Here is a 15,933-nt window from a genome sequence, read left to right on the forward strand (position 1 = left end):
CATGGGGCTCACTGGTCAGCTGAATCAGTGAGTTCCAGGTTAGGGAAGAGACTCTGAATCAAAAAAGAAGGTGGAGGCTGGGAAGATGGCTAACTAGGTAAAGTGTTGGCTGTACAAGGGTGGGAACCTGAGTTTGGATCCACGTTATAGGTGGTAGTGCACACCTCTAATCTCTGGGAGGTGGAGACAAGAGGATGATGGGGACTTGCCCGCCAGCTAGTCTAGCCAATCAGCGAGTCATCCAGTGAAAGAATGTCTTAAAAACACAAGCAGGAGATGGAGGAAGACACTCAACATTGTCCTCTGCTGTGCACATGTATATGCATATGCACCTACACACATACAAAGGTGATGACATTTAGTATTCATTCATTCATTCATTCATTCATTCATTTATTTTCCAGACAGGGTCTCTCTGTGTAGTCCTGGCTGTCCTAGAACTTGCTCTGTAGACCAAGCTGGCTTTGAACTCAGAATCCGCCTACCTCTACCTCCAGAGTGCTGGTATTAAAGGAGTGTGCCACCAGTGCCCGGCAACATTTAGTTTTTTAAATACCCTACAAATGATTACATGTCATCTTCCAGACTTTTCTTCCCATGCTGCCTGTCCTTGCTTCTCATTCTCAGCTCATCATTTCAGCTGCTGTCACTTCTGATTCAGACTTTAGCCCATAGGATGCTAGAGAGGACCTCTAGTTGAAACAACTCAGGTTGCAGAAGGGGAAACTGAGGCCCAGGAAGTCAGGGAACTCTCTAATAAATACTGAGTCCCTCCTGGCTTTGCCAAAGCTGGGATTAGATAGAAATCTCTGATTCTTTTGGCCTATCCCTCATGGTCACCTCAAGGTCACAGGATGGTTGCAATATGAGATGAAAGTCACCAGGTGTGAAGAGTCAAAGTCAAAAGATGATGCACGCTAGCCAAGTCTGCACTGTGTTTAGTGACACTTTCCTGAAGCTCACCCAGCAGCTCTGATGTGGTCATCTCAGAAGGCCTGTGTCTCCTTAGAGTCACCACTCAAACTCAAGGAGAAACGTTAGGGAAGTCACCAGCCAGAGGACACCTTGGACATCCCCTGTAGGAGATGCTATATCAACTCTTAGCTTGTGCTTTCTGACCCCCTTGCTTCAGGGAAGAAAAAAAGAAAGAATAGGGCCTGTAATTCCAGCACTCAGGAGGCAGAGGCAGGCAGATCTCTGTGAGTTCGAGGCCAGCCTGGGTTACAGAGTGAGTTCCAGAACAGCCAGAGCTACACAGAGAAACCCTGTCTCAAAAACCAAAAGAAAGAAAGAAAGAAAGAAAGAAAGAAAGAAAGAAAGAAAGAAAGAAAGAAAGAAAGAAAAAGACCTCCCTCTTTTCCATGTTGTCAGGCATCCCTGGGGAAGGGTACCCATTGGATTGTTATTGGTCCATCATCACTAGTCACCTCTATTTGAGGCAGATGTCAAATCATCCATCTATGACTTAGGAGACCTTGGAGGATAAATCTGGAACCTGTCTTGCCCTGAGGCCTCATGGTCTAGGCAGGCTGAGGCCCTCTTGGGGAGTGCCTAGAGTTTTGGAAAAAATATAACACACCTTGTTGGAGCCAGAACTTTCTTTCTTTTAAAACCTGTTTTTAAATCAATTAATTGTATACGTGCCGATGCCACGGTGCAAGTGTGGACATGAGAGGACAGCATTTGGGAGTTGGTTCCCTCCTTCCACCACATGTTCTGGGTGTCAAACTCAAGCCACCAGATTTCTGGCCCTGGACTTAGACCCTTCAGCAGGTAGGTTCAACTGTGGAAGGAAGCGTGACAATTTTCAAGCTGTGGGGACTCCCAAACTCTCACTGAGATTCCTCTGTGTGTCAACTTGCCACAAGTCATCTGAGAGGAAGCAACCTCAACTGAGAAAATGCCACCATAAGATCCTGCTGTAGGCAAGCCTGCGGGACATTTCCTTAAATAGTGATTAATGTGACAAGACCAAGCTCGCTTTAGGTGGTGCCACCCTTGGTTGGTAGTTTCAGGTGCTGTAAGAAATCAGGCCGAGCAAGACACGAGGAGCAAGCAAATAAGCAGCATGCCTTCATGGTTTCTTTGGCTTCAGTTCCTGCCTCTAGGTTCCTGCCTTGATTTCCTGCTCTGACTTCCCTCCGTGATGGACTGTTACCTACAAGTACGAACTAAAACCAAAAATCAAAAACCAACCAACCAAAACACTCCTTGCTTCCTGAGTTGCTTTTGGTCATGGTGTTTTGTCACAGCAGGAAAAGCCTACCCAAGACAGCCAGCTTATCTGTGTCATCAGTGTTAGCCACATTTCCACATGTGCCCTGCGTTGTCTGCATTGTCAGACCGGGCCAGGGCTGGGGCCAGGCACAGTGACTGCTCTGCCTCACTCAGCAACAGCACACTGCAACAGTTTGTGGCAAAGCGTGTTGGTTGAGTTGAAACCCAGGTGATCCTCCTGCCTCAGCTCCTCAGCTCAAGCACCTGCTTCCAGAGAAAGATGGAAAAAACTCAGGTCATTTTGCAGGGCCAAGAGGTTTTGAGAAACTCAAATACCCGCCCCCCACCACCACATCCTCCACCCCTGCGCCATAGTATACAGGATTGGTTGAAGCATTCCATCAGCCAGCCTGTACTTGCTGAAGCTTGGGGGCTGGGGCGAGGGGAGAGCAATGTTGTCACTTTAATTGCATTGGCATAAATATTTGATATTCAATAAATTAGATCTGGAGCAAGGAAAACATTCTTGCAAATGGATTTTTTACCTGGAGCCCAGCCCCATTAGCAGAGGAGTGGAGGGCAGCCTGCCCCAGGGCCGGTAATTAACTCAAGTGGAGCAGAACTAAGCATTTTTGACAGCCTTCCTGGTCTAGAATTAACTGTCATCTCAGAGGGAAAAAGAAACTGTATTGTCACATTAAGGTTTTTGCAAGGCTCCGCCGCCACTGCCGGGCTGGGCTCCGTCTCCCCTTGATGCCCCAAGATGTGTTTTCATCATTAGAGACAAGTTTAAAAGCGACTAATGATGTATTTTATATCCACGTACCTGAATCACAGATTTCACCCAAAGAGAAGACATTAGCATGGTAATTCAATTTTTTTTCTCCCTTTTGGCAGATGTAATGAAACAAGATTCGGTGGATGCCGTTAGAAGTCACAACACTGTGATATTTGAAGATAGCACCGTCTGGGTTTTTTTTTCCCCACCTCTCCATATCAGGACTTGCCTATAATGAGCAATGGCTCAGCCCCTGTCTGTCTTCGCTATCTTCCTCTTACTCCTGCCCCCACCCAGCGTTTATGAAAGTAGCAATTGCTCCTGAGAAAAGGAGAACCACTGGAGCTTGAAGCTCCTTCTAGACGCTCCTGCTTGCCTTAGCTTGTGGGAACCCAATACAGTAGAAATTGGAGTTTGGCTGGGCTTTGCCTTGCCAGCTCGGGTGCAGGCAGTTTGATTTTAATAAGGTCGGAGACTCTCTGCGAGATGCTAGGTGTGTGCTGTGCAGGTGCTGGCTGGAGAGGGAAGGCTGCATGCCTCGGTGTGTGTGTGTGTGTGTGTGTGTGTGTGTGTGTGTGTGTGTGTGTGTGTGTGTGGTGTGAACTGTACAGCTGTTTACACAAGCCACACACACCTGAGTCTCTTGGGTTCTGCCTCTTTCATTACTCAGCCTTGGCACCATTTCCCTGCTGAGTCCCTGGACTTTCTTCTTTCTGGGTGGCTCTCACCCTGACCTGGATTCTGCCTTCTCTCTTCCTTACTCCCTGTGCCATGAAAAGTGTGAAGCTGTGATCCTGCCTCCCATGAGTTTTCTTCCTGGTACCCCAGAAGTGGCCCCCTGACCTTGGCTGTTCATTGCAATCTTGGGATCCTGTGCTGAATGGACCAAAACCCACATCATGAGGTCTAGTCAGCTTGGATGCTCTTTTGGGTGACTTCCCCTTTGAGTCTGAGAAAACACCAAGCTTGGCCACACTCCTTAGTTTCCCTCTCCACCCCCAGCTCTTCTTGTGGTTAACTTCCAGATATCCTCTAAGACCCACTGACATTTCACATCCTCTGTGAACCCTTTCCTAACTCCTTTAGCCTGAATTATGTATATTTACCCATCCATCCATCCATCCATCCATCCATCTATCCATCCATCTATCGATCCATCCATCTATCCATCCATCCATTCAACCATCTATCCATCCAATCAACCATCCATCCAACCAACATCCAGTCAGCCAATCATCCATCCAACCTTCTACCCATCCATCCATCCATCCATCCATCTATCCATCCATCCATCCATCCAACCCATCCTTCCCTTCAGCAAGTATTGCGTGCTTGTTGGTGTCTGATTTTGTGTTGGATCATGGAGACAACTTAGCAAGAAGAGATTTGAGGAATCCCTGCATGGCTCAGGGAGTCAAGAAAGGCTCTCTAGAAAATGTAAAATTTGGGGATGAGCTGAAGGCTGTGCAAGAGGTAGTCATTGAAGGGGTGAACTCAAGGAAATGAATGACTTGGGCATGGGGAAAGTGTTAGAGGACAGGAAGGAGTATGATTCTGCTGGCTCCTTGCAGCATGGTGTATCTGCAAACAGAAGTTACTGGGTAAGTGTTTATTGGTGCAGTGAAAGGCCAAGACTATAGTGCTGGTGTGTGTGGGGGGGTATGTAGCTAGAGTTTTCCTGCCTGGCCCACAGTCAGGGCAAATCTCTTTCACCTGCCAGTCCCACAGCCTCTCAGACCCGACCAAGTAAACACAGAGACTTATGTTGCTTTCAAACTGTATGGCCGTGGCAGGCTTCTTGCTAACTGTTCTTATAGCTTAAATTAATCCATTTCCTTTAATCTATACCTTGCCACATGGCTCGTGGCTTACCGGCATCTTCACAAGCTGTTTCTCATCGTGGCGGCTGGCAGTGTCTCTCTGACTCAGCCTTCCACTTCCCAGCTTTATTCTCCTCCTTGCCCCGCCTACACTTCCTGCCTAGCCAATGGCCAATCAGTGTTTTATTTATTGACTAATTAGCAACACATTTGCCATACATCCCACAGCAGGGGTAGGTCTGTGGAACATAGGTAAATTGGTGGCCCAAGAGAAAGTATTTCCATTTTCCAGATGCAGAAAATAGGGCTCCAAGTAGCTAACTAGTACATTCAGCAGGAGGGTAGCAGGGCTGGGATGAACCCAGGCAGGTGACTTTGGGTTGGATGGATGGATGGATGGATGGATGGATGGATGGATGGATGGGTGGGTGAGTGGATGGTTGGATGGTTGGATGATAGATGGTTGGTTGGATGGATGGTTGATTAGATGGATGTTTGGATGGTTGGATGATGGATGGTTGGTTGGATGGATGGGTAAATATACATAATTCAGGCTAAAGGAGTTAGGAAAGGGTTCACAGAGGATGTGAAATGTCAGTGGGTCTTAGAGGATATCTGGAAGTTAACCACAAGAAGAGCTGGGGGTGGAGAGGGAAACTAAGGAGTGTGGCCAAGCTTGGTGTTTTCTCAGACTCAAAGGGGAAGTCACCCAAAAGAGCATCCAAGCTGACTAGACCTCATGATGTGGGTTTTGGTCCATTCAGCACAGGATCCCAAGATTGCAATGAACAGCCAAGGTCAGGGGGCCACTTCTGGGGTACCAGGAAGAAAACTCGTGGGAAGCAGAATCACAGCTTCATACTTTTCATGGCTTTACAACTTTTTTTTTTATTTAACAATAAATATTTTACATAGCTTGGTTTGTTTGAGGGGCCCTGGCAGTGGGATCAGGATCTATCCCTGGTGCAGGAACTGGCATTCCGAAGCCCATTACCTATGGTGGGATGCCTTGCTCAGCCTTGATGCAGGGGGAGAGACTTGGTCCTGCCTCATATGAATGTACCAGGCTTTGATGACTCCCCATGGGAGGCCTTACCCTTTTGGAGGACAGTATGAGGGTTGGGTCAGGGTGGGGGAGGCTGGGGGAGAGAAGGAGGAGGAGAAGGAGGAGAGGGGGATCTGTGCTTGGTATGTAAAATGAATAAAAACATTTCTTAAATAAGAAAAAGAGAGAGAAATGTTGCAAATGTAGTCCTGAGTTCCCACGTTCTCTCCAGCTGTTTTCCCCTGATGTTAATGTCTTGCATTACCATAATACAGTTGTCAAAAGTAAGGCACCAGCATGGGTGCGTGGTGAGGAACGAGTTCCATAGTGTACTTGGATTTCACATGCATGGCTCTTTCTGTTCCAGGGTTCCAGAGTGCGTTCGGCTGTCACGACTTCTTAGGTTCATCTGCTCTGACAGTTCTCAGTCCCCTCCTATTTGTCATGATCTTGACAGCAATTTTTGCTGAGTGTCTCTCCATTGGGGGTTTGCTGGTGTTTTGTTTGAGATTAGGCTGGGGTTGCGGATTGTGGGGAGGAGACACAGACATCAGGAGCATATGATGTGCACACAGCTTCCACTGGTGATCAGTAACACTTCTTATTTTTTGTATGCATTCATGTGTGTGACAGATATACATGTATAATGGTTAGTTGTTATTATCAACTTGAAAGGAGTCACTTGGGAAGAGGTGGTCTCAGCTGAGGAGTTGCCTCCATCAGATTGGCCTATAGACATGTCTATGAGGCATTTTCTTGACTGCCAATTAATATACAATAATAAGGGTCCAGTGCAGTATGGGTGGTGCTACCCCTGGGCAGGTGGTAAAACTTATTAAGAAGACTGAGCATGCGCTGAGTGTGAGTCAGTGAGCAATGGGTTCCCGATTTAAGCTCTTGCCCTTAGTTCTTGCCCTGACTGACCTAGAAGCATAAGATGAAATAAATGCTTTACTCCCCAAGTTATATTTGGCCATGTGTTTATCCCAGCAGCAGCAACCTAACAAGCTATGCCAGGATATGTGAGCATTGTGTGTAGTGACCAGAGGACAACCTTGGGTGTTGTTCCTCAGTCACCATTCACCTTTTTTTTTTAAGTTTTTTTTGGGGGATTTTATTTTTATTTCATGTTTCGCCTGCATGAATATCTCATGCACCATGTATATGCAGTGCCTGAGGAGGCCAGAAGGAGGTGTTGGATCATCTGGAACTGGAGTTACAAATGGCTGTGAGCTGCCCTGTGGGCACTGGGAATTGAACCCGGGTCCTCTGGAAGAACAACCAGTGCTCGTAACCACTGAGCCCTCTCTCCAGCCCCTTGTTTTGCAGGGTCTCACTACACAGCATAAGCAGCACTCTCTTGCTTCTGCCTCTGAGTGCTGGGATTAAAGGTGTGCACTACCATGTCTGGCTCATCTTGTTTTTTGAGACAAGTAGGCCAGGCTGTCTGGCTAGTGAGCCCTAGGGGTCCATCTCTCTGTCTCCCCGGTGCTGACTGCAGGGGAGCGCCACCATATTCAACCTTTCACCTGTGTTTGGAGATAAAACTTGAGTCTTATGCTTGCAAGGCAAGTGCTTTACTGGTTGGAACCCTCCTTAGCCCCAGCTTTGTTTCTTCAGATGGTCTTGCTAGGTAGCCCAGCCTGCCCTCAACCCTGCCATCGTCCTGCTTCCCCCTCCCCCACTGTGCCCAGTCGGATGACATTGTTAAAACCGCATACACCTGCATACCATCACTCAAATCTAGATACAGCAGATTTCCAGCTTTATCCAGAAAGGTTATAGAATCTTCCTAGATCTCCATGTGTCCCTCCCCATCCGGTTTCTGCCCCTGCTGCAGAAAGCTGCTGTGACATTTATCCTGCTGTGAGTGGCCTTGACTGTGGATGAGCAGTGTGTGTGAGAAATCACGCACATGCCCTCTCGCTCACTGATCCTTCTGTTGTCTCACCTTTGGAACAGCAGAGTGCTTTTGAGACACACCCCAGTGCCGATGGACGTTTGGGGAGGCACAGCCCTGTCAGGGCTGTTATGGATGGAGCTGTCGGATACATTCTGGTGCCGCCTTCTCTGTAGACGTTCTGAGCTTTGGTTTGGAGAGCTCAAGAGGTGGGGGGAACTTTCACCTCCTCTCTTCAGCTCTCGCTCCTGAAGACTTTCTAAAAATACCTGCGTTCGCTCTCCCTGCAAATGGATGAGGAAAGAATAAAAGCCTTTAAGAGGAGCAGAGGAAAAAGCTCTTGCTTGGAGCTGAACATTTTGTGCATCAGCAAATCTTGGCTCAGGCCCCTGGATAGTTCTCCAAGTGCCCACTTGCCTCTGTCTAGCTCCCTGTGTCCATTTCATCCCTCCTCACCAGTCTGATGAGCCCCTCCATTCTGTACCTGTGACCACCCCCAGCCCCTTCACCATGCTGTGGCAAGAGAGGCCTTGGAGAAACAGTAGCTGAGCCCCAACTGGTCATCCACCATTAAGGCCCTGCAAATCTTGCTTCTCTCTTAGGAGAAACCTCTAAACCCTCACTGTGGATCTGCCCAACTGCCTGCCTCATCCTCCACACCCCCAAAACCCTCACTGTGGGTCTGCTCACCTGCCCACCTCATCCTCCACACCCCCAAATCCTCACTGTGGGTCTGCTCACCTCATCCTCCACACCCCTAAACCCTCACTGTGGATATGCCCACCTGCTCACCTCATCCTCAACACCCCTAAACCCTCACTGTGGATCTGCTCACCTCATCCTCCACACCCCCAAACCCTCACTGTGGGTCTGCCCACCTGCTCACCTCATCCTCCACACCCCCAAACCCTCACTGTGGATCTGCCCACCTGCTCACCTCATCCTCCACACCCCCAAACCCTCACTGTGGATCTGCCCACCTGCTCACCTCATCCTCCACAGCCCCCAAACCCTCACTGAGGGTCTGCTCACTTGCTCACCTCATTTTCTACACCCCAAACCCTCACTGCGGGTCTGCTCACCTGCTCACCTCATTCTCCACACCCTAAACCCTCACTGTGGATATGCCCACCTGCTCACCTCATCCTCCACACCCCCAAACCCTCACTGTGGGTCTGCTCACCTGCTCACCTCATTCTCCACACCCCAAACCCTCACTGCGGGTCTGCTCACCTGCTCACCTCATCCTCCACACCCCCAAACCCTCACTGTGGATATGCCCACCTGCTCACCTCATCCTCCACACCCCAGGCTCTTCCCAGCTCTAGTCTCTGAGCCAACTTTACTCTGCCAGGAAGGTCTGTGTGGCACACCCTGGTTCTTTAGGACTATTCAGTTGTCCCTCTGTGGAGGCCTTCCCCAACCACAGTCCAAGCATCAGAACCCCTCTACCTCCTCTTCTTTCTCCCTCCCCCCCAGGCTGCCTCCGTCCTTATAGGTATGGCTTTTCTGAACATTTCAGATAAGTGGTATTATAAAATATGTGGATTTGTCTCTGACTTGCTCCTCTGCCTCCTTCCATCCTTTATTTATCCTTTATTCCATCTATCTATCTATCTATCTATCTATCTATCTATCTATCTATCTATCTATCTTATGTCTGTCTGTCTATTTATCCTATCCTTTCTAGGGGGCAGGGCTAGGACTGGAACCCATGGCTTTGCACATGCTATGCAAGGGCCCCACCACCAAACTCCATCCTCGGTGCTCTGCCTGGCTACCTTCGTGTACCAAAATGCTTTCCGAGTCCACCCAAGGCACAGTACAATAGTACCCATTCCTTTCTGTGGTTGGCAGTATTCTGTCATGCAGCTGCAACACACTCCGCTCAGTAACAAACAGCCCTACTCTTTGACTCTCATGAGCTTGCTGCTTTGGGTATTTTCATGTTTGTTTTCAATCCTCTTGGCTATGTATACAGGATGAAACTACTTAGGCACACAGCAGTTCTATGTTTAGCTTTTTGAGTAACTGCCAAAGTGCCTTCCAAAGCAGCTGCACGATTCCACATTCTGACCACCGGTTTATGTGTTTCCATTGCCACGTCCTTGTCAACACTTATTATTCTCCCTGTTGTTTTTAGCCACTTCAGTAGGTGAAGCCATTTCTCACTGAGGTATTGGTTTGTGTTTCCATAGTGACTAATGGTGCTGAGAATCTTTTTAAATGTGCTTCCTGGCCATTGGAGAAATGCTCGTTCAAATCCTGTGTTCATTTTAAAATTGGACTCCTGATCTTATTATTTTTTAATTATTAAGCATTCAAGTATTCTGCATATCTGTCTCTATCAGATATAAGACTTACAGATACCGTCTCCTATTCTGCAGGGTTGTATTGTTCTGTTTCTTTTAGATGGCAGCCCTAAAGTGCAGGTTTTAAATCTTTCTGAACTCTAATTTTCATTCATATACTTATTTTAATTGACACTTTTTTCATACAATATATTCTGATCTCACCTTTCCTCTCCCCCAGCTACTCCCAGGTCTTCCCCACCTCCCTACCGTCTAACTCCACACCCTTCTCTTCTCTCTCTTTCTTAAAACAACAGGCACAAACAAAACAAAACCAGGAACCACACAGCATGTTCCCAGAAGAGAAAAACAGGAAACAAAATACACAAGAAAAAGACCAATAAGGAAAAAAAATGCCCAAACAAAGCAATAAATGAAGTCTAACTTTTTGTTTGTTTGTTTTTTTGAGACAGGGTAGTTTTGGTGCCTGTCCTGAAACTCACTCTGTAGCCCAGGCTGGCCTTGAACTCACAGAGATCCACCTGTCTCTGCCTCCCTAGTGCTGGGATTAAAGGCGTGTACCACCACCGCCCTGCTGAAGTCTAATTTTTTTTAAATTATTGCTTGTGCATTTGATGCTCTTTCTTTTTTGAAAGCTTTATTTGTTTGTTTGTTTGTTTGTTTGTTTATTTGGTTCCTTAAGACAAGGTTTCTCTGTGTAGCTCTGTCTGTGCTAGAACTCACAGAGATCCACCTGCCTCTGCCTCCTCAGTGCTGGGATTAAAGGCATGTGCCACCACTGACCCCCTAAAGATTTATTTTTTTAAAACCCTATTTCTATATATGTGTATATGACTGTATGGCATTGTATGTGCCCATAGAGGCTGGAGGAAGGCTTCGTTCCTCTATAGCTGGAGTTACAGGTGGTTGTGAACTCCTGGTGTGGAACTTAGGTCTTCTAGAAGATCAGTACCTGCTTCTAACTGCTTTGATGTTGTTTTTAAGAAACTGTTGTATAGTTCAAAGTCACACAGACTTATGCCTAACTTTCTTCTAAGAGCTTTAATCCACAGCTTGCATGTGTTTCAAATTAGTTTTGTCCACATAGAAAAGTAAGGGTGTAGCATCATCCTTTTGTTGGTGGGTACCAAATGACCCTAGCTTCTTTGGTTAGAAAAGATGATTTTCAGGCCAGTGGGATGGCTCAGGACAGGAAGGCTCTTGCTACCAAGCCTGAGGACCTGAGTTCGATACCCAGGACCCATGTGATGAAAGAATCGACTCCTACTAGTTAGTTGTCCTTTGACCTCCAAATGTGCACTGTGACCTCCCTCCTTCCCTCCCCCCTCTCATACACACATGCACACACACACACACACACACACACACACACACACACACAAATACATGCATACATACATACATACATACATACATACATACACAATACATACATACAATAAGCATCCCAGCACTGATACTGGGTGGCTCATAACCATCTATAACTACAGTTCCAGGGGATCTGATGCCCTCTTCAGGTGTATACACACAAACACACACACACACACACACACACACACACACACACACACACTTGTAAATAAACAAATGAAGACATCTTAAAGGTTGGTCTTGTGGTAACTTTCCAGGGGTCGGCAGATAGGTCAGGTCATGACAGTTCTCTAAGAACGGAACCTCATGAACATGCCAGCCTGCTCCAGCTCTTCCAGTGCCCTGCTCTCCTCGAAACTCAGCTTTTTAAAAGATAAAAAGGACTGGGGAGGTGGCTCAGTTTCAAGCAGGAGGACCTGAGTTCAAATCCCCCAGCATCCACATAAAAAGCCAGACATGGAGGCATGCACTTGGAACTCCAGCTCTCAGTGTCAGAGAGGGTGACAGAGACAGGGAATCCGTGGAGTGCCGTGGCCAGCCAAACTTGCTGAGTCAGCAAGCTTCGGGTTCAGTGAGAGACCCTGTCTCAAACAAGCGAACAAACAAACAACACAGAGGAACAATTGAGGGAGAAACTCATTGTTGACCTCTGGACTCCATATCCACATATGCATACATACCTGCACAGTCATGTACACTGTACACAAGCATGCACACATGAACATGTACACACACACAGGCTCACACATGTACACACATACCTGCACAGACATGAACATGTATACACACAGACACACACACACACACACAGACACACACACACACACACACACACACACACACACACACGTGTTGGCACATGCATGCCACAGCAAGTCTGTGGAGGTCAGAGGACAATTCTCAGGTGTTGATTGTCTCTTTTCACCATGTGGCTTCTGTAGACTGAACTCGGGTCACTCACTAGGCCAAAAAGACGGCCCCAACTCACTGTCTCTAGTTCCTTTCAAGCTGGTGTGTGTGCACAGGATTTTGGGAGCATGTCCTCTCTCCCCCTCACTGTTTCTGATGAAGAGAAAGCGCTGACCCTTCAGTGCCAACCCTCCATGTATACCCTTTATAGATGGAGTTGGGACAGTGAATAGGAGTGCAACAGGAAGTGTCCTGAGCTGTGCAGCCAGCCTCTGCCCGGCCTGTTTGGGTAAGAGCAGCGTGGGATCAATTATGGATGAGGCACTGTGGGGGAGGAGGAAGTGGGCTGTTGTCTACTTTGAAAAATTAATGGGAGCTGATTAATACGGAGCACGGACCTTCTTCTTCAGCACAGAGAAGCTGCTGTCTCTTCAGGAGCTCCGGGTGGGGAGAGCACCCCGCGTGTCTGTGTGCTGTGGGGTTCCACTCCAGACCCCTCTGGAAGAATCTGCCACATAGGATGCTGAAGCCTATCAAATCTGAGCAGTTTGCCCAAACAGGGATAAAAGGGAGAATGGCCACTTATTACTATTTTTAATTTAAAACATTTAATATGGAAAATTGAATCATTTATACAAGTTGATATATAAATGTAATGTAACATCATTGAAAATCTTTTTTTTGAGACAAAGTCTCATGCAACCCAGGCTGGCCTCAAATTTGCTATGTATCCAAGTCTAGCCTTGACTGCCTCATCCCCCCGAGTGCTGAGACTATAGGCATGCACTATCACATCCAACTTTGGATCATTTCTTTGTGTAAGAGTTGAGAACGTTCCAGTCTGGGCCCAGCCCTGGCTATGGAGATCTAGCTGAGAGGCCCAGGTGTCTGGGGATCTGCACGTTGTGACCTGAGATGAGGTGGTGACATCTCCGGTCGCTGCAGGATCATGACATTCATCCAAGAGCCAGTTCCAAGCCCATCTAGTTCTGACTTCCTGTCAAGAAACCCTCAGAAGCACTTCATCGAGTCACCTGGCCTTTCTTGTGTGTTTCCAGGGACGGAGAACTCACTACCACAGCAACAGCCGATCCACAGCGGGAGCCTCCTTGGCTTGGAAGCTCTGTTACACTGAGTAACACTGAGGAGGCTCCTGCTGGGAAGGGTTTGGGCTGCAGTGAGATCGCTGCGTCCAGGTTGCTGTGGTTAAGCCCAGTCGCTCCATCCGCAGTAGGAAGGGCTGTTCCAGCTTTCTCTGTGTATATGTGTATGTGGTGTATGTTTGTGGTTGTGTGTGCTTATGTGCAAGCAGATGCTCCCCCCCCCATGTGCCTGTGGAGGTCATAGGTCAGCATCAGGTGTCTCCTTCAGTTGCTCTCCACTTTGGTTTCTATGGTAGGGTCTCACACTGATCCCGGGACTCACTAATTTGATTAGAATGGCCAGCCCGTGATCTCCAGGGACGCTCCTGTCTCCTCTTTGTCAATGCTGGCTTTTTACACGGAGTGCTGGGGAACCAAACTCAGGTCTTCATGTTTGTGTGGCAGGCATTTTACCGCCTGAGCCGTCTCCCCAGAACTGCTTCCTTTTGACCTACCATTCTAAGTTCTTTACCCTTCTGGGTATCAAATCTATGGCCTTGCCCATGTTAGGCAAGTACTTTACTGCTGAGTCCATACTACACAAGTACTCTACTACTGAGCTCATACTATACAAGTACTCTACTACTGAGCTCATACTATACAAGTACTCTACTACTGAGCTCATACTATACAAGTACTCTACTACTGAGCTCATACTATACAAGTGCTCTACTGAGCCAATGCTCGGTAACTAACTACTACTGATCCACATGCCAATTTTCAGATTTTTTTTTTAACATGGCCCCCTCCTCTCTAGGAACATGCTTCAAGGCCTTGGAGAAACTGAGGTCTTTGCTCAAGTGTGAACATCACTATCCCTTGTGGAGCTCATTTCAGCTTCCCAGCTGGCTGGCTCCCTCTGAAGTGCCCCTTTGGGTCTGGCTTTTTCCACAGAGCCTGACCCCAGCACCCACCTCCAAAGCAGTCCTGGGTCCGCAGGCTGTTGCAGCCGGGTAATTACGCTGGATCCTCCCATTCTGTGATATCAACCTATCTGACACAGGCTGCTGTCCTCTGACTTTATGAAGAATTTGAAACTGTGCAATCCATTAGGCTTTGTCTCATGTCTCAGTCAACTTTCAAATAGTGGGACCTCAGGACAGGAAGCACATGGAAGGAAGAGGTAGGACCCTTCCCCTCAACCTCAGCTGGGTGACTGGGGGCAGCTGGGGCTCAGGCAGTCTTTTTGGTTTGGAGATGACTAATCTGGCTCTGGCCTGAGAATAATTCCAGGCTGGCTGGCTGGACGGCCTGTTTCCATGGCAACGGTTGTTATTGGTAACTGAATAAGCATCTCGGAGAACAGCTCTGGAGTTGATGGTTTTCCCTTCTCGTTGGAATTGAGTGGAGCCAGGCTTGTGCTGCCGATCCTCAGCATGGACTCGCTGCTGCAGTGTGATGTCTGGCAAGCTGAAGGCACCTCCGTTTCCCCTCTGAATTCTGCCTCCACTGAAGGAGGCACAGACTAATTGCTCTCTACTTTCTGGTGTCTTCAGAGATGCCGAGGGACACGGTCAGGGACACCCAGCTAGGGAGTCCCAGAACTTGAACCCTGACTTGTCTGATCCTGGATTGCTTGCTGTATTGCAGTCCTGCCTCTGTCCTTTCCCCCTGAGCACACACAGGAGCCTTATCAGACCCTCCCTGGTGACACTATCAGCATGCTTCATTATGTGTGGGGACAGCATCCCACAGTGACTCCCAGGATGGAGGCAATGCTAGAAACGGTCAGTCAGGGAGACTCCCCCAGATGCTGTGGCCCCATAATCATCAGGAAAGCAGGGACTCAGAGAGCTTCAGAGGTACTGTTTCAAACTCCTTGTGGTCCCTCTGCACTGCTCTCTGCCGGGGGATTGACCTGTGTGCTAGAGTGGAATCCAGACTATGCCTGCAGAATGCCTCTGGCCATGGTACTTACTTCCCTCCCTCTGTCTCCCCATCCAACCTCCCTCCCTCCCTTTCTCCCTCCCTCCCTCCCTTCCTTCCTCCCCCTCTCTCTCCCTCCCTCCCTTCCTCCCTCTTTCCCTTTCTCCCTCCTTGTCTCCCTCCCTCACTCTCTTCTTCCTTTCCTATCTCCCTACGTCCCTTTATCTCTCCCTCCCTCCCTCCCTCCCTCCCTCCCTCCCTCCCTCCCTCCCTCATCTTCCTTTTCTTCTTCCCTCTTCTCTTGCTCTTCAAAATCACCTCGGGCCATTTCCCTGGTTGCTTTCCCTGTCTCAGGCCCGTTCCCTTGTTAAGCTTTCCTTGGTTGAACTTTGCTGAATGCTGATGCTTCTCCCAAGTTCAGAAGCCATGCTGCTGGCTTTGGAGTGTCACTGCAGAAAGATGACACTTCAGCCCTTGAAGGTCCTGTGACAGAAACAAAGAAGCTGGTGTGGTGGTGGCTGGCCACCTGCATTCAACTTGTGGTGTCCTTCTTAGGATGGGCGGTCATCTAAA

The 15,933-nt window shown here is 48.2% G+C and overlaps 1 long non-coding RNA gene across 1 annotated transcript; it reads right to left on the bottom strand.

Annotated features, from left to right (window-relative positions):
* Nucleotides 1–1,579: 1,579 nt before the first annotated feature.
* On the bottom strand, nucleotides 1,580–14,731 carry LOC131908698 (uncharacterized). Its single transcript, XR_009378651.1, has 3 exons — nucleotides 14,409–14,731; nucleotides 7,812–8,044; nucleotides 1,580–2,481 (listed from the first exon to the last, which is right to left on the bottom strand). It is a non-coding gene; the product is annotated as an uncharacterized LOC131908698 (long non-coding RNA).
* Between the last annotated feature and the right edge of the window lie 1,202 nt (nucleotides 14,732–15,933).

Source organism: Peromyscus eremicus, chromosome 4 (assembly GCF_949786415.1).
Source record: "Peromyscus eremicus chromosome 4, PerEre_H2_v1, whole genome shotgun sequence".
Lineage (NCBI taxonomy): Eukaryota > Metazoa > Chordata > Mammalia > Rodentia > Cricetidae > Peromyscus > Peromyscus eremicus.